At 38.7% G+C, this 16,800-nt stretch overlaps 1 protein-coding gene across 7 annotated transcripts in view; it reads right to left on the reverse strand.

Moving 5' to 3' along the window:
- Window positions 1–16,800, reverse strand: part of EYA1 (EYA transcriptional coactivator and phosphatase 1) — a 330,392-nt gene that overhangs the window by 135,603 nt on the left and 177,989 nt on the right. The window lies entirely within an intron of this gene.

The following is a 16,800-nucleotide window of genomic DNA, read 5'->3' on the forward strand; positions in this document are numbered from 1 at the left end:
ATTTCTCACTATAAATTAAGAGGGCAGTTAAAGCACGTTCTCCCCCAGAGGACAGCTGTGCCTGATGGACTGGGAGCCGGCCTCTGTGTTAAGAATTTGCCCAGGGGCTTCCCTGGTGGCGCAGTGGTTGAGAATCCGCCCCGCCCCCGTAGGGGACACAGGTTCGAGCCCTGGTCTGGGAGGGTCCCACATGCCACGGAGCAACTAGGCCCGTGAGCCACAACTACTGAGCCTGCGCATCTGGAGCCTGTGCTCCGCAACAAGAGAGGCCGCGGTAGTGAGAGGCCCGCGCACCGCGATGAAGAGTGGCCCCTGCTTGCCGCAACTAGAGAAAGCCCTCGCACAGAAACGAAGACCCAACACAGCAAAAATTAATAAATAAATTAAACTCCTACTCCTAACATCTTCTTAAAAAAAAAAAATAAAAAAAATTTGCCCAGGATTGCAGCAAAGGCACCAGCCTGGGTAAGCCGTAGATCCTCCCCAGGTAGTATCTAAGCTCATAACTTTTCTTCTAACTGTGACAGTACAGCTTGCCTTTGCTTGACACACGCTTGGTCTTCCTCTCTATTTTGTTTCCTACTTCAATGCTCCAGGACTTTACAAACTCTGTTCATTATCCCTCTACTACTCTTTATGATTCCTCTCTCTCTTCTATTTCAATGAGATTTACTTTCATTCCACTTTGGTAATTAAATACTCCAGCTACACCACTTCCTAGAACTGCACTGCCTCTAAATAACACCACCTTTTACCTTTTTCATTTGCTCACTTCTGCTGGACTAGCTCTTAATGCTCCTCAGAATATCCCGTCTTTCTAAACCCCTATCCATTCTCCCACTCCAACCACACCAGCCCAGTCTGGAACCCAGAACTCCCACCCTAGAATCCCAAGTGTCACCTCATTTTTCCAAGCATCTTTTTCGCCAAGCTCCATTCTCGGGATCGGCAATCTCTTACTGTTCACTCTTCGGCTCTGTTCTGGCTGATTGAGCATAGGAGAGGAGACCACAATTCACCCGCTAACTGAATCCACTAAAATGTATGCTTTCTGTATTCTTCTGAGTCATCCTGTTGCTTGACAATTCCACCTTTCCATTTCTTCTGCCTGAAAGTTTCCATCAAGCCTTCTCTACTTTACTCAAAACTCCAAACCGCACCTCATCCCCCATCCTCTTTAGCACATGTCCTCACCAACTATTTTATAAAGAATGTAGAAGCTGCATTAAATCTTTCAATGATCTTTCTACAACATTTCCCATCTTCCCACTGATGAATCTCAATAGAGGTTTTCTTTCCTCTAGCAGCGTTTAAATTTTATACCTTTATTCTTATGCCACATCCATACCTTCTCTGCAACAATGCTCCAATATTTGATTGTTTGGTCTCAACAACTTCAATCGTTCCATCTCGAGGGACTACTTCCTTCTACTTCCCCTAATTTTAAAAACAGGCAGCAGCACTATTTACAATAGCCAGGACATGGAAGCAAACTAAATGTCCATCAACAGAGGAATGGATAAAGAAGATGTGGGATATATATACAACGGAATATAACTCAGCCATAAAAAAAGAACAAAATAATGCCATTTGCAGCAACATGGATGGACCTAGAGACTGTCATACTGAGTGTAGTAAGTCAGAAGGAGAAAGACAAATATATGATATTGCTTATATGTGGAATCTAAAAAAAGGGTAAAAATGAACTTATTTACAAACCAGAAATTGAGTCACAGATGTAGAAAACAAACTTATGGTTACCAGGGGGAACGAGGGGGAGGGATAAATTGGAAGACTGGGATTGACATATACACACTACTATAGATAAAATAGATAACTAATAAGGACCTACTATATAGCACAGGGAACTCTACTCAATATTCTGTAATGACCTATACAGGAAGAGAATCTAAAAAAGAGTGGATATATGTATAACTGATTCACTTTGCTGTACACCTGAAACTAACACAACATTGTAAATCAACTAGACTCCAATAAAATTTTTTTTTAAATCCAATAAATAAGGCAGGTCTGCCCTGATTTTAAAAAAAACTTCTCTCAAGCATGATCTACCTCTCTCCCTTCTTTCATCACTAAGTTTTCTGAAAGTTTGCCTTCAAGTCCTTAATATCTACTCTGTCTTTAATCCTTTGAATCATCCCTTTATAGCTACTATTTTACTAAAAGGATTTTCCTAATTGCCCGATGCAAACTTTTTCCATCCTGATTTTCCTTAATTCTTCTGTGGAGTGGGCCTTCCTCTGACACTTTTCTCATCATTGACCAACACAACACAGCAGTGTTTCCCTTTTTTAACCTGTATATGTCTTTTTCTCTGGATTGTCTTCCTTTGCCTACTCTGTGGTTCTATAATTCTACCTCCTCATCTATCTAAATTGTCCCTCACAGTTATGTCTTTCCACAATTAAAAAAAAATCTCCTTCACGTAGACAACTCTCAAATCTCTATCCACATGCATGACTTTTTCACAGGGACCAATCTTCACATTCCAATTATGCAAGGCCCTTGCCTGGATCAAGGTCAAATCAACCTGCTCAAACGCAAACTCCTCATTCTATCCCTTTGTAATGGTCATGCCACTGAGACAGAAAGTTTCCTTTTCACCCTGATTCCTCCCAGCAACTCTTTCCTCACATTCCATTGCCAAGTCTATCATTTCTACCATTCTAATCTTTACAACCATTTCCCCCCCTAATTTCACAGCCACTAACCTAATTACCTTATACCTCTTCTCTTGGAAAAGCCAATTTGCTTTTCAGTCTCTACTCTATTTTGAGCAGAGATACTTATCTTTCCTTAGCCGAGATTTCAGCGAGTCACTCCTGGCTCTGAGGTCTAAGAGCAGGCTCTCCATTTTCTCCCAAATTAAGTTACCATTCCTTTATCGTGTTCATAAGGCCCTCTATACTCTAAGACCAAGCTTTTTATACTTTTATTTTTTCCTTTCCTTGCCAGTTCTTCCATACACATTTTACATTTGTATAACAAACGGTAACTTACAAGAATAGAAGAATATTACAAAATATAAGGTCACATCTAATTGTCCTAACTTTCCTGTGTAACACTTATTATCTCCCTTTTACAAAGAACCACATGTCCATATATACAGTCAACATTTAAACCAAACTGGTCTACCGAATGTTTAATGATTCCTCAAATCCACAGTAGGGCTAGTGCCTTTCCTTCTGACATTAAAGGTTCTACAAATTCCCGTCAAGCAATGTCCCACCTGCTGTGTGAAGTCTTGCCTAATCTACTACTCAGGGGTGATTCTTCTTTTCCTTGAGCTTGTACCTCATTTAGAACACATATCCTACTCAACCACATTTCACAGTCTTATCCGTTTGAATATATTATAAATTTCTTCACGATAGGAACTCCAGCTTTTTATATCTCTACAGAACATAGCACCATGCTTGACACATAGTTGGAACACAATATTCATTGAAGGAATGGATGAAGGTAAAAATGTACAACTGACTTTAAAAAACAGATTACAACTGACTTCATACCACTAGGCATATTGCATAAGGCAATTAAACACACAGTGTATGATCAAACAGAAGATTACATTTTATTCTTCCCAAAGTATCACTCTGTCAGTGTATGTGCAGGTTCTTGTAAAGCCTCTCACTTACAGGACACATGCCCCTCATGTTATTTTGAGCAAAGTACTCTTTGGAGAAGATACATTCGCATAAAGGAATATCAATCATTGGAATTTTTGTATGTTTAGAGAGAACCCTTCCTGAATCAGTAAAAAGAGAGGTAAATAAGTCACAAAGATTTAATAATAATTTGTGGGGCATGATCAGCCCAAGACACATGTTAGCTATTGCTGTAAGTAAGCCTTAAAAAGCCCTTTAAAGAGATACAGTTATGCTGTACAGACGACAAATAACCTATAAGACGAAAGTATAACCATCATAATATTAAGTTATAGTTTGGATTCAATGATAGTATCACTCACAGATTTAATGACTGCTCAAATCATGAGGCCAAAGTGGAAATGTATGGAGTTTTTTGGGGTTTTTTTTTTGCGGTACGCGGGCCTCTCACTGCTGTGGCCTCTCCCGATGCGGAGCACAGGCTCCGGACGCGCAGGCTCAGCGGCCATGGCTCACGGGCCCAGCCGCTCGGCGGCATGTGGGATCTTCCCGGACCGGGGCACGAACCCGTGTCCCCTGCATCGGCAGGCGGACTCTCAACCACTGCGCCACCAGGGAAGCCCGATGTTTTTTTAAAATGTGTCAAATGACTCAAAAAGTGGCATCAAGGGATACCAAATGCACATGTAAACAGAATAAAATTGTTACACGAAATATGAAAGTGCAAGATAGCAATATTCCCAAATTTATATATTTTATAGATCTCATTTTAGACATATAATTGAATTAATAAATTAAAGATTATAAGCAGCCATTCAACTCTTTCTTATCTAAAAGTGTGTATATATCTACCTCTGGTTAATACCCATTTGGAAAATGAGGTATCACAATCTGGAATATGATTATTATTCCTCTGAAAATTTAAAGTCATCCTCTTTTTCTTAAAAGAGAGTAGAAAAATATTAACTCTACAAAACGGCAATACAACCTTATGAAAACCAAACCAACATACACAGACTAAACTGGAACTTAAGGGTAAACATGGCCAACAAGAAATGTTATTGTTGCAAAACTCATTATTCACAGAAAGTATAGCATATTGGAGTAGCCCTGTGCAATGATTTATGTCGAGGTCTGGACTAGTTGACTCTTTTTGGTAAAAGAAGTGATACTTGGTAAGTGACGGCTGCTCCGGTAAAATGTCTCCTGCGATTTCACTTTCTTTTTTTTTTTTTTTTGGCAATTCTCATTCTTGCCACACAAGCTCAGGTTTCTAACACACGAAATCTTGGCAGATCAGATGAGCCTCCATTCTGTTGCACATCTCTCCCTCAATCCAACCTATCCTTGAAACTGCTGCCAGATTCATACCTAAGACACTTGCACCCTATCAATCCCTCGCTCAAAATATTCAGTGGCTTCTCTACTGGCTCCAGGATAAAGTCCAAATTCCTTAGCCTCGTATTCAGGGTCCTCCACCTCCTAGTTTGGCTCTAGATGATTCTTCCAACCTTATCTACTATCAGTTCCTCTTCAGCTCAACTGGTCTCCTCCCAGTCTCCCAAACGATCCTACCTTTGTTCGTATTGGTCCCTCATTTAGAATGCATTCCATCCCTTCTCAACCTATTCAAATTCTACCCATTTCCCAAACACTCAGCTCAGATTCCATCTCCTTCTTGAAGCCTGGCCAGACCTCAGCAAGCTGAAGAGCTCTTTTCTCTGAACTCTGAGAGCACTTTTGTTTAGATCAGTGGCTTCTAACCTTCTTGAGAATGAAGCCCTCTTTCTAACACCAAAACATTTCAGAACCCAAATGATAGCCTATTTTTAATCTGTTGATGGAGAAAGTACCCGATGACAAAAACCTACTGTGAATTTTCAGACAAGAAAATTTATATTTTCATAAACATAACAGAACGTCCGTACGTGAAAAAGAGTTAAAGATGGATGTGACCTATTAATTTCCTCATCCTTCCGACAGAGCTCTTCGCACAGAACTTGCTGACTTTCAGTACTAGCCCTGCAACTCCTGGGGATCTCTAAGCCACGGACTGGAAATCTCTGCCTTCATAATTTAATGGACACAACATGACCTTTCAGTTTTTGCCAAAATTTTTAAAAAGTCTTATCTCCCCCAACCAGACTGTGAGCTTTTAAAGGCAGAGGTAGTGTCATACTTCATTGTACATGTGCTGGAACCTGGCAGAGTGCTTTGTACGCAGTGAAAACTAAATAAATGTTTCCTTCCCGGGACACTTTAAGTATCTGAGGTTCACTTTTTTCACCAATATTTTATTACAAAAAATCTTCATACATACCGAAAAGTTGAAAGAATTATACAGTGAACAGCCAGAAACCTACCACCAGCACTTCACCATTAACATTTTAATCTATTTACTTTCCCACATCTATTCCTCATAAAACCACCTTATTCTACACGCATTAAAAATAAGCTGCAGACATAATATAGTTCCCCAAACACTTCAGCGCTCATATCATTAGAGTTCATATTTGTTTATGGTCCTTTTTTCTTTTAAGGAAAATATACATAATGAAACACACAAATCTTAAATGTGCCACTTGATGACGTTTAACAGATACCTATACTTAGATGCCAAAGCGGGATCTAAACATTTTTAGTGTGTTATAAGAATGGAAACATGGCACAACGGTCTGAAAAGGTTGTTCCAATTTTAAGAATTGAGTTAGCAATATAACAGTCTCCATTTATGGCATAGGCAATACTTACATAGAATTTTCATGTGGAAGAGTAGTCACTTTAAAAATAGCTTATATATATTGAGCATTTACCACATGCCAGGCGTTGTACTAAGCACTTTATACGCAATAGCTTATTTGCTTCTCGTGGCAACATCATGAGATATTTATTATAATTGTCACATTCGAAAGATGAGGAAACTGCAGCTTAAAGACGTTTAAAAACTAGCCTAAGGTCACACAATTAGGTTTCAAATTTCTTTGATTACCATACCTTTTATGAAACCACTGAAAAATCAAACGTTGTCCAATTAGGGTTTTATCATCCTTAATCATTCCTCTGATGGAGATCCGAACAATCAGTGAAGGGCACAGCAATAGGAAAGTCCCAGAAGAGCAGGGCACTGAACAAAAGTGTATCACTGTATGTTGCAGATTAGCGGATGGTAAAATAAACTAGTGTATGAAGATTGGAAGCAGATGAGCTGGCTTGAGTTCATAACCTCAATCGTATCAATCTGGAAAAATGGTTTACTTGCCTAAAGTGTAATCAACCTACCAAATTTACATCTCAGATCATACCTTTTCCCATTCTTCACCGACTCACGGGAGCACCCAGAACTAAATCCTACCCTCACTGTGTATTAATTGAGAAAGTACTTACTGAGTACCACAGGTACTCAGAGTACCTGCAAAGGCTATTAAGAGATGTGCAGATCTCACAAGGGAAGGAAGCATCTTCTCTTTCCATGGAAACACTGCAGTAGCCAGCCAGTACGCAGTAGCCATATGTTTGCTTAAAGAAATATAACATGTATTATTCTTTAATAATAGCTGCTATTCTTTGAGCATGTAGTATGGCAGTGACTGTTCTGAGCATTTTAGGTCTGTCCCTGCCTTTAAAGAACCTTGAGCCTCTACTAGATGAAATACACCCAGTGAAAAAGGTATAACCCCCATTTTACAGTGGGGAAAGCAGAGGCTCAGAGATCATATGTGATAATAACAATAACAACAAAAACAGCCAATGGATATTAAGTATTTCCTAGGAGTCAGACTGTTGTAAGTGCTTTACCCACTCATTTAACTATCCTCGCACCCCTACAGGTCAGTACTATTATTCTCTTCATTTTACAGACCGGGAAGCAGAGATAAAGGGCATCACACTTGCTAACTGGTAAGGGGCAGGGCTAGTATCCTGGCTTCCTAGCCTTCCCCCAACCCCCTGCTCTGGTGTCTCTCAAAACCCACATGTCAGTTACATTGTTAAACTGACCTCTCACTGCTGTGGCCTCTCCCGTTGCAGAGCATAGGCTCTGGACACGCAGGCTCAGTGGCCACGGCTCACGGGCCCAGCCGCTCCGCAGCATGTGGGATCTTCCCGGACCGGGGCACGAACCCGTGTCCCCCGCATCGGCAGGCGGACTCTCAACCACTGCGCCACCAGGGAAGCCCTAAACTGACCTTTTTAAGCCCAGGTTAGTCTGACTGCAAAATCCACCCTCTCACGATCATGCAATACTGCTCTTATATATATATATATATTTTTTTTTTTTTTTTTTTTTTGCCCCGCACGTGCAGGCTCAGCAGCCATGGCTCACGGGCCCAGCCGCTCCGCGGCACGTGGGATCCTCCCGGACCGGGGCACGAACCCGAGTCCCCTTCATTGCAGGCGGACTCTCAACCACTGCGCCACCAGGGAAGCCCTGCTGTGATATATTTTTAATATTATCCATTCTCTGCTTTCCTTAAGGCAAGTGTCAGATAGAAATTTGTGCTGAAAACATAATATATAAATAAGTACATGATTTTAGATAAAAATGCCCTCATAACTTCTCACCTGGAGTCTTTTCTCCCCACCTACCACCTGTTGAATAGAGTTTCAAAGTACTACCTAAGTGTATTTGCAAGACACAGACTCTATCACATCACTCTTCTGTTTGCAAGCCTTCAGGTCACCCAGTTCCTTCAGGATTGAATCCAAACTCCTGAACCTGGTACATAAGGCCATTCGTCATCTGTCTGCCATGTCTCTCAACAACCCCCTGCCCGCGCCCCCCTACCCCCCACACACAGCCCCCGGGATTAGGGATGGCTTTGCTACACCTGAATAATCCATGGCCTCCCTTTCTGCCTTTCTGGCTTGGCATCCAGTGGTTTTCTACCTCTCCTTCAAGATTCAGTTTAAGTATTACCAGTGTGCAGAAACCATCCCTAGATCACCTCAGTCATGATTAAGCATCCCTCCTCCTCTGGAGAATACAGCCCTGAGCATCAAGTATGGTGGTCATCTGATTATTGGTCTGCCAATCACAGTAGACCATGAACTTCTCCCTGGCAAGACTGGTAATTGGTAAATTTCTAGACACAATCAATAACTATTTCTTGAATTAACAAGGCAATAGTGGATATACAGCACGATATATATCCTTACATGATATGTATATTCTTTTCACTGTGGTGCATATACATCCTTGCTCCTGCAATTTTTCCCCACCTTAAAAATGTTGACCTCCAATCATGACTCCTTACCATCTATGTAAGGATACTAAACCTAAGTGTGCTAACTGCTTGATCTTTTTATCATTCAGCTGTTTCTTGGACTATGTGAAAGGTAATTCATCATTGCTGAATAATACTGAGTCCGAGTGGAAGTTTCCATTTATAAAACAGTTAATTAGTACATATCAAATGCAAGTTAGTTCCTGTGGAGCAAATTCAAACTCAGCAGCCATGCTGACTGCGGATGTTCTCTGGATGGACGGCCTATGGCTACTGTAGGAATTGGTCTGTACAATGATCATTTTCAAAAATTTGCAAAATGGGCTTTAGCTACTTATTGAATCTGTTAATGCTTTGTAAATAAAATCAGTGAGCCTTCTCTTGGAATCATTCACCTGCATTATTTACCTAGTAATATGCAATAACAAATATTTGTTGACTGTTTTCAGGGCCAAGCCTTCTGCCCTTTGCTAAGAACACGACAGTGAACGGCCTTATCCCTGCCTTAGGGACCCTTGAGCCTCTACTAGGTGAAATACACATATAAATGGAAGCTGTAGTTCCTTCAACGGGTAATAATCTTAGATAAAGTAACATAAAAACTTCTTAAGGCAGGTTAAGTATTTCAGTAAGTGCTAAGTTTTTAGGCTATTAGGAAGTCCTTTTTTTTTTTTTTTTTTTTGAGTGTAAAGGATGCAGGCTTTAAAATGAGCCTGACATGCCTTTGAATCTCTTTTCCAACACAGATAATATGCTGTGGAAGCATAGAATAATCACTTAAACTCTTTAAAATGAGGTTCAGAAAAGCTTAGGATAAAATAAGGTAGGTGGAGGGAATAAAAGACATCCTTAAATAGATAGTAAGAACTTAGTCTATACAGTTCATAGCCCTTATTTTGCTAAAACAGTATTCTCCCCACACAAAATTCCCCTTATCAGTAATAGATGCAGTGATAAAACAAGGAAATATTTTAGATTTTGATTTAGGTTAATCTTATGAAAGAAAAAATGTCTCTGTTGTATATTACAGGGAGCACTTTAAAATACATCCTTGGAATGTGTCTGGTAGAGTTCACCCACCTTTTTCAGTGTAATGGGATACTGGAGGCATGAAATAGAACTGAAAAACCTGCAAACCCAGCAAACTATCTTGTACATAATCATAGTAAGCTTTTAGTTATAAACTACTTGGCTGTCCTAAAGCTTAATGTAAATCCTCGATTAGCTTCTCAAAATTTATGTTCTCTTTTAGTAAAGGCAATATTTTAGCAGTCTTTGACGATGTCTATGTGACAGATGACTTCTTCCTACCCAAAGTGAAAAGGGAAAAATAGAAAATTTACAATTATGTATATATTCTTTCTATTATATTGTAAGTTTGGAGGCAAAAAGAAGAGAATGAATTATTCTTGGACCTTATTCCAAGTAAGCAAGGTGAGAATAAGCACACACGCGTGCACGCACACACACACACACACACACCACTTTTATCTATATACTGCTCACCCCAAAACATCCTTGGGCATCCTAAAGAAATTAGGGAATTACTTAAATCAGGGAATTCACGACCAAAGCGATAAGGATTGGCCTAAATACTGGCACTCACTAAAGGTCTGCACATCCCTCTGGGGGAAACCAAAGTTTCTCCCAGAGATAGGATGTCCTTAGGAAGTTATACATACTTCTGTTCCAATGAAAGTTCTGGCCCAGCTAGGGGAGAGGTGCCCCAGAACTGTAATTCTCTGAACTATTAGATATTGGGAGTAGACGAAAACTGTCTACATCGAGTCGTTAGTTTATCAAGAAGCCTGGCCCTCTAGAAACTCTGAGCCTAGTTTCAGGCACTATTATAGTTCCTATTCTTACTGTGAAAGATACAGTTAGTGATATGTAATTGGCTAGAGTATGTCTGCCAACCTGCAAGCCCTACACATGCCAACCCTCTATTCCTCCCACTTGACCTCTTCCACTCCCTGTCATTCTCTCTCCTCCTGTTCCTAGAATGTAGCATGCATGTTCCCAACTTATGGCTTTGGAAACTGCTCTTCCTATGGAGCCCCCAACATATGCCATTTAAGCTTCTTCTTTGAGTTTTGCTTGGTTACTATAACCTGGTTCTTAAAGTCAAGAGAAATGTGACCAAATTCATCACCCACTTCAAAATATTTTCTGAGGCCGAAAAGACTTACTCTGAGCAGTAGCAAAACTGCAACCACTTTTAAAATTTCACAGTAATACTGCTTCAATCCAAATGTGCATATAATAATGACTATTATAATGAAAAGCAGAGATGACTTCCCAACTCCGTTTGATCCCAGAGAGGCTTAACATAGATGGACGGCTGGTGGAATTATAATTAAGTCTAAAGCTTTGAAAATGAAAACTAGTAAGAGACAATCCCCTAGAAGTTAACCTATTGATGCAATATGCTACATGCACACGACACAAGGAAGAAATCTCACACACTCATGCACAAAAGAACTTAAAAACCAGAGTTCGACTACCCTGGGGAGTTGTCCTTATAATGAAGTCCTTTTGTCATCAAAGCCTTTGCCATTGGTCCTTTTACAGCTCTGCTGTTTGCTAGAGAATAGTGTTCTCCAGTCATGAGGACGGTGGAGGTACCAACGTTTAGTACGAAGGTATTAGAAAAGGTATTGGCAGATGGTGGAATCATGTATTCTCTCCCTAGAGTGATACAGTGATTTGAAAACCCAGGCTCTGGACTCAAACAGAACTTGATTCAAATACCAGGTCAGATACCAGTGGTACCAATTACAAATCATGTGTCTTTCAACTTGGCATTTAACTTTCGGAGACTCAGTTTTATTGTACATGAAACAATAATGGTACTCTAGAAGGGGCTATTATTTACACATGGTCTAGAAATTCACAGAGCACTTAGTAAGTTCCTAGTGTGTTACAAGTTTTACTTATCATCCTCACGGCAAGCCTGATGTGAGACCTGCTGTTATCCCCACTGTACAGATGAGACTAAGCCACCCAGAAGTTAACGTGCCTGAGCTCACACAGCCAGCAAAAGGAGCTGGGATTCAAACCTAGTGTCTCAACCACTATGCTGGCGATCTCAAAGGATTTTCTGAAGACTAAAGAAATGAATCATAGAGAATGGTCAGCTTAGTGACTAATAAGTTATTCTTAAAAATTAGCTATTATTTTCATTAACTACCAACAAGCATGTGAAAATTATTCTCATACACTGTATACGCAAACATTAAATCCTAACAAATTATTTTTTTCATCCTTTCACAGCTTTTGCTAAAGAACAATATGAAAGAGGCCAATTCTGTGGCTACAGACAGACTCTAAAAATGTCACTTAGAAACTCCTTTACTCACAATGTCCCTTCATCTTCCAGAAACTAAATCATGTGCAGAATGTAAACAACAATAAAATTAGATTACCGTTTTTTCTACTGACAACAGAAAATTTGACCGCAAATATATAAATATAGCTTTTAAAATGTAGCCTCAAACCAGAATGTTATACACATTCACTCCAGTTTACATATTTTTCGTAAGTAAGAGTTCTTAAAAATACTCTAGTTGGATATAACTGTATTTTACGAAATTTAAATTACAGTGAGGAAAACAAATTCAAGATACTGACAATTTGTTTGCATTCTAAGCTTTGTAGAAAGGATAAAGCAACTTTCAAATAACTTCTGATAATAGAAATTTGTAAAACTGAATTAACCTATCAGCCTAAAATATGGAATACGCAACTAAATCAGTCTTAAAATGCAGAAAATTTAGCCACCTAATCCAAGATTGCATCTCTTATCATCTGGGAAATCTGATATACCAATTCAAAATTACTACTTGAATTACCATCAGAATCCCTGAAACCCTATTTGTAGTGAAGATTCCAATTGCATCTGGTTTTATGTCACTTCAAGACAAATTCCTCTGCTTTAAGACAAGTTTAGCCTCTTCTTGAGTTTGCCTCTAAATTTACAATCAAGAAAACTCAGAATGAGAGCTTTGAGTTCTGCTTGCTCACAACTCCTTTTTGCCCTTCACCACTCCTCACCCCTAGACAACCAAAAATAAACACTCACACTAGCAATATATGAACTGACCAATCTTATGCTCCCGTGGATTTAAGACAAGCAGAAAAAAACAAAGATGGAAAGAATCACTGCTTTGCAAACAAGGCCTTAATTAGGTACGTAAATAAAAATCCTTTTACTGCTGGAGCCCTAGGTCCTTCTGAAGAAACGTTTCCCAACTACGTCTCACACTGACACAACACAAACGTCAACACGCAGCCTCTACCAAAGAGAGGCCGGAACGTATACCTACACATTGGAAATCCTCTCAGGTCCGACACTCATATTTATCTAATAGGAGTATCACCACCCGAGAGCCTATGTCTTAAAAATTAAGCTTTAATAATCTAATAAATTCCTCTTCCGTTCTGTCCCGGAAGACGAAAAGACTAGAAGAAAACAGTTATAAAAGGAAAGCCACCACTGATGTTTCCATAACCATTCCATCAGTCTCTCCAGGTCAAGCTTTAATTGTTGAACAGTAATCTAAAATAGTTATTAACTCATCTGGAAACATATCACTTCTAACAGTGCTTTTCTTAATGCAAGTCAAGCATTCATTTATGCTATTTTGTATTTTTGCCTCTTTATGTTTTCTAGTTCAAAGATTTATAAACTGGGTGAAACCCACAGTTCACTGCAACAATAACAATTCACAGAGAGGTTGGAATAGAATATAGAAATACGAAGAGTTGAAACTTTTGAAATCTGAAACATTCAAACAACGAATCTCACTAAAGAACATTTCAGCTAGGAAGGAGAAAAGCACAATATGTGAGGCTACAGCTCAGTGTCTTTCTGTCTTTATCCCTTAGATGAACCATGAAAATAAGCACTAGCCTGTGAGGACAGAACCTACAAACACTGAGTCTTATGATAATTTGGCAGCCAACTTAAGAAGAAACTTAATATTCTCTGCCTCTCCACTCCATTCCCTTCTTGTTTGTTCTTCAGATGAAGTTATGGTTTTTGATACAGGAGATGTTCATGTTTTCTTAGCCTCATGATAGGAACAAGTGGTTGCAGGAAATAAAAAATGGCTCTGGTGAGAGAAGACAACCTATCTAAGTGGGTGAAGGGCCAACAACTATGTAAACTCAATGGAAGTTTTGTTGACCTAATTAAGGAGACTCATTGCAACTGGGCTGCAATAAAGTCACTTAAATATCCATCATGGCGGGGATAGCTAGAAATACTTGTTATGGACTTAGGGGAGGTGATTGATATTTTAAACACTCTTTAAAAAGTTAAGGGATTTCTTGTTTTTTTCATTCCTCTAATTCATTGGTAAATACTGCTGGTTTCAAAATAAATAAGATTTCAAAGAAGGAATAGGAAAATCTATAATGATTCTATTCCAGGAAAGCTTGTCAGCCACTGTGAATTCACTGATTTTTAAGCTGAACTCCTCTAGTGGTGACTGAGAGAAAAGACACAATGCTTATGCAACATGTAAGCAGCATGATAAATTGATTCACAAACTTAATAATAACCCAGAACTTTCTGATATCGTTTGCATCTGAACAGACATGTAGCATAGATGGTGAAGAAAGCTTGGGTCCATGTTTTCAAACTGTACACTAAAGTAAAACTGATGCCCCAGTCGACTGACTAAAATTTCATGTATTCTTTGGATAATTTATACTGGTATCTTCTCACTTCACTTTCTACCATAACCTTTGCAAAGTATACCAGTAAAGAATGCCCGAAAACAGAGTGAGGTAAGTAACTGGGTACCTGTCTGAAATAGGTCTAAAGAAAATCCATTTCTAAGCCATAAGATAACTAAGTTTTTTTTTTTTTTTTTAGGAGAGAAAATAATTTCTAAGTATTTCCCAAATTGATGGTTCAGCAGATTATGCAGTTATCTAAGACATTTTCTTAGTTTGGATTTATTTTAGTTACGCAAAAGTCTGATCAAGTACATGTTACTGAATACAAACATGACATCAAGCTATGAAATATAAATATTCAGAAATAGTATCATTTCACATGTCCTTAAAAAGCAAACCACGCATCACTCACACAAAGCCATCCAAGGGGGCAGTCTCCAGCACGTACTCTGTTTCAACATTGCCTGGTTCTTCTTTTGTAGGAGTTGATTTGCCAGTAAAACGATGACAAAATGAAAACATCTTACCCCTATTTCATTTCTTCATATATAAGAAAATTAACTCAATTCATAATTACTCCTACCAATATGTATTGGTCTATTCTATAAATCAAAACAATTTAACATACTTGGAGCTTCTTTTTTTTTTTAAGTTACTTTAAATGATTGTCTTATTTGGACTTCACGTGATGAGAATGACTGTTACAGGTTCCACCTCTGGTGCCCTGGATGCTGCCCTCAGCGGCCGCCATGCACGCTGACACTGGCATGGGGCCTACCGGTCCAGGGCCCTGCAGTGGTCTGTGTGTCGGTGCACACACCCGGTCCAGTCCACACTGCAGCAGCTGCCATGCTCACACCTGAAGCCAAATTCCAAAGGAGAGGAAAAAAGGACTGCTGGTTTTATTTCATCTGCTCTATAAAATCTTCCTAATGCTAGGATGACTTTCCTATACATAACTGAAATTTCTTTTGATTGCCTATCGAATGGGCAGAAACGAGTTTCACGTGTAAAAGGAACCTTTTCAGAGATTTTTTTTTTGCCAGGTCAGCAAAGTTTTCTACTTTTGACAGGGACCATTTTCCCTAGAATGAAGGTATTTACTCAAAAAGAAAATACAGACTACTTACATGTAAAAACAATCACTGAGGCTGTAAAAGTTATCTCCTATCAGAAACACTGATTTTATATTGTATCCATTACCAGAAATTTCACATCATTATCAGTTCAAAAGGCTTCCCTCACACATACTGGAATATTGCACCAAACGAACAATTTTATGGCATTTGGGGTTTTTTTGCTGTTGTTTTTAAGAACTATGATAAAAGATCACCATGGTGATTGAGAAATGATGGTTAAGGGTTTTGTTTATGGATGGAACTCTAATGTAGATAATTCATCAAACTTCTAGTGAAACTTATGTTCTAAGTTCATCAAGGTCCTAAGGCTTAGTAAGGAATAAATAAGCAAAAAATATCATCTGTGAAGAAGAATATTTTCAATAGGCTAAGTAGAAATAAATACAATGCAATATGTAACATACCCTTCTATGAAGTTTTAAAAATATGTATAGTACCTAAATAAACGTGCACGACAGCTAACGATACACACAAATAGCTTTACCTATATGTTTAGACTTAGGTATATATGGATTAAAGTAGGTGTTCCTATTTACATAAAATTTACATAAATATTCATATGTATTAATTACACAAAAATCATTGTAATAGTACTGTTTGAAGTATATACTTAATCTTTAAGAAAGTAAATGAATTTCATGTTATCTTCCAAGTAAGGTCGTATATTTGTAAACAATAAGTATTTTTTTTACTTCTTTATATTTCAGTGGCCAAAGCCACAAGAACATTAGGCACACAAATTATTTTATTGATATTTAGAGACAATCCAGTCCAATGTTGCCTTGAAACAAATTTGGTTATATTTAGTAACAAAGGGAAAGTAAAATAAAGGAAATAATCCAAATTTTCATGGCTCCTAGAGCAAAACTATTGCAGATTGATACTGTGATGTGGAGAATGATCAACAAGAAGAAAAAACACACTCAAAGCTTAAATATGTCATGCATACATATGCATCTGTGTGAAATAAAACCAGTCTGTGTAATGTCATAATAACCTGGTAACATGCAGTCCCTAAGTAAGGGTGGATACTGATTCGTAAGTCAAATTACCTAAACAAGAAATAAAACAGTGGTTTCATGGATTTGACAACTGAAATCATAACCACCTAGTAACACAGTGTAT

This window comes from Phocoena sinus, chromosome 17 (genome assembly GCF_008692025.1).
Source record: "Phocoena sinus isolate mPhoSin1 chromosome 17, mPhoSin1.pri, whole genome shotgun sequence".
NCBI lineage: Eukaryota > Metazoa > Chordata > Mammalia > Artiodactyla > Phocoenidae > Phocoena > Phocoena sinus.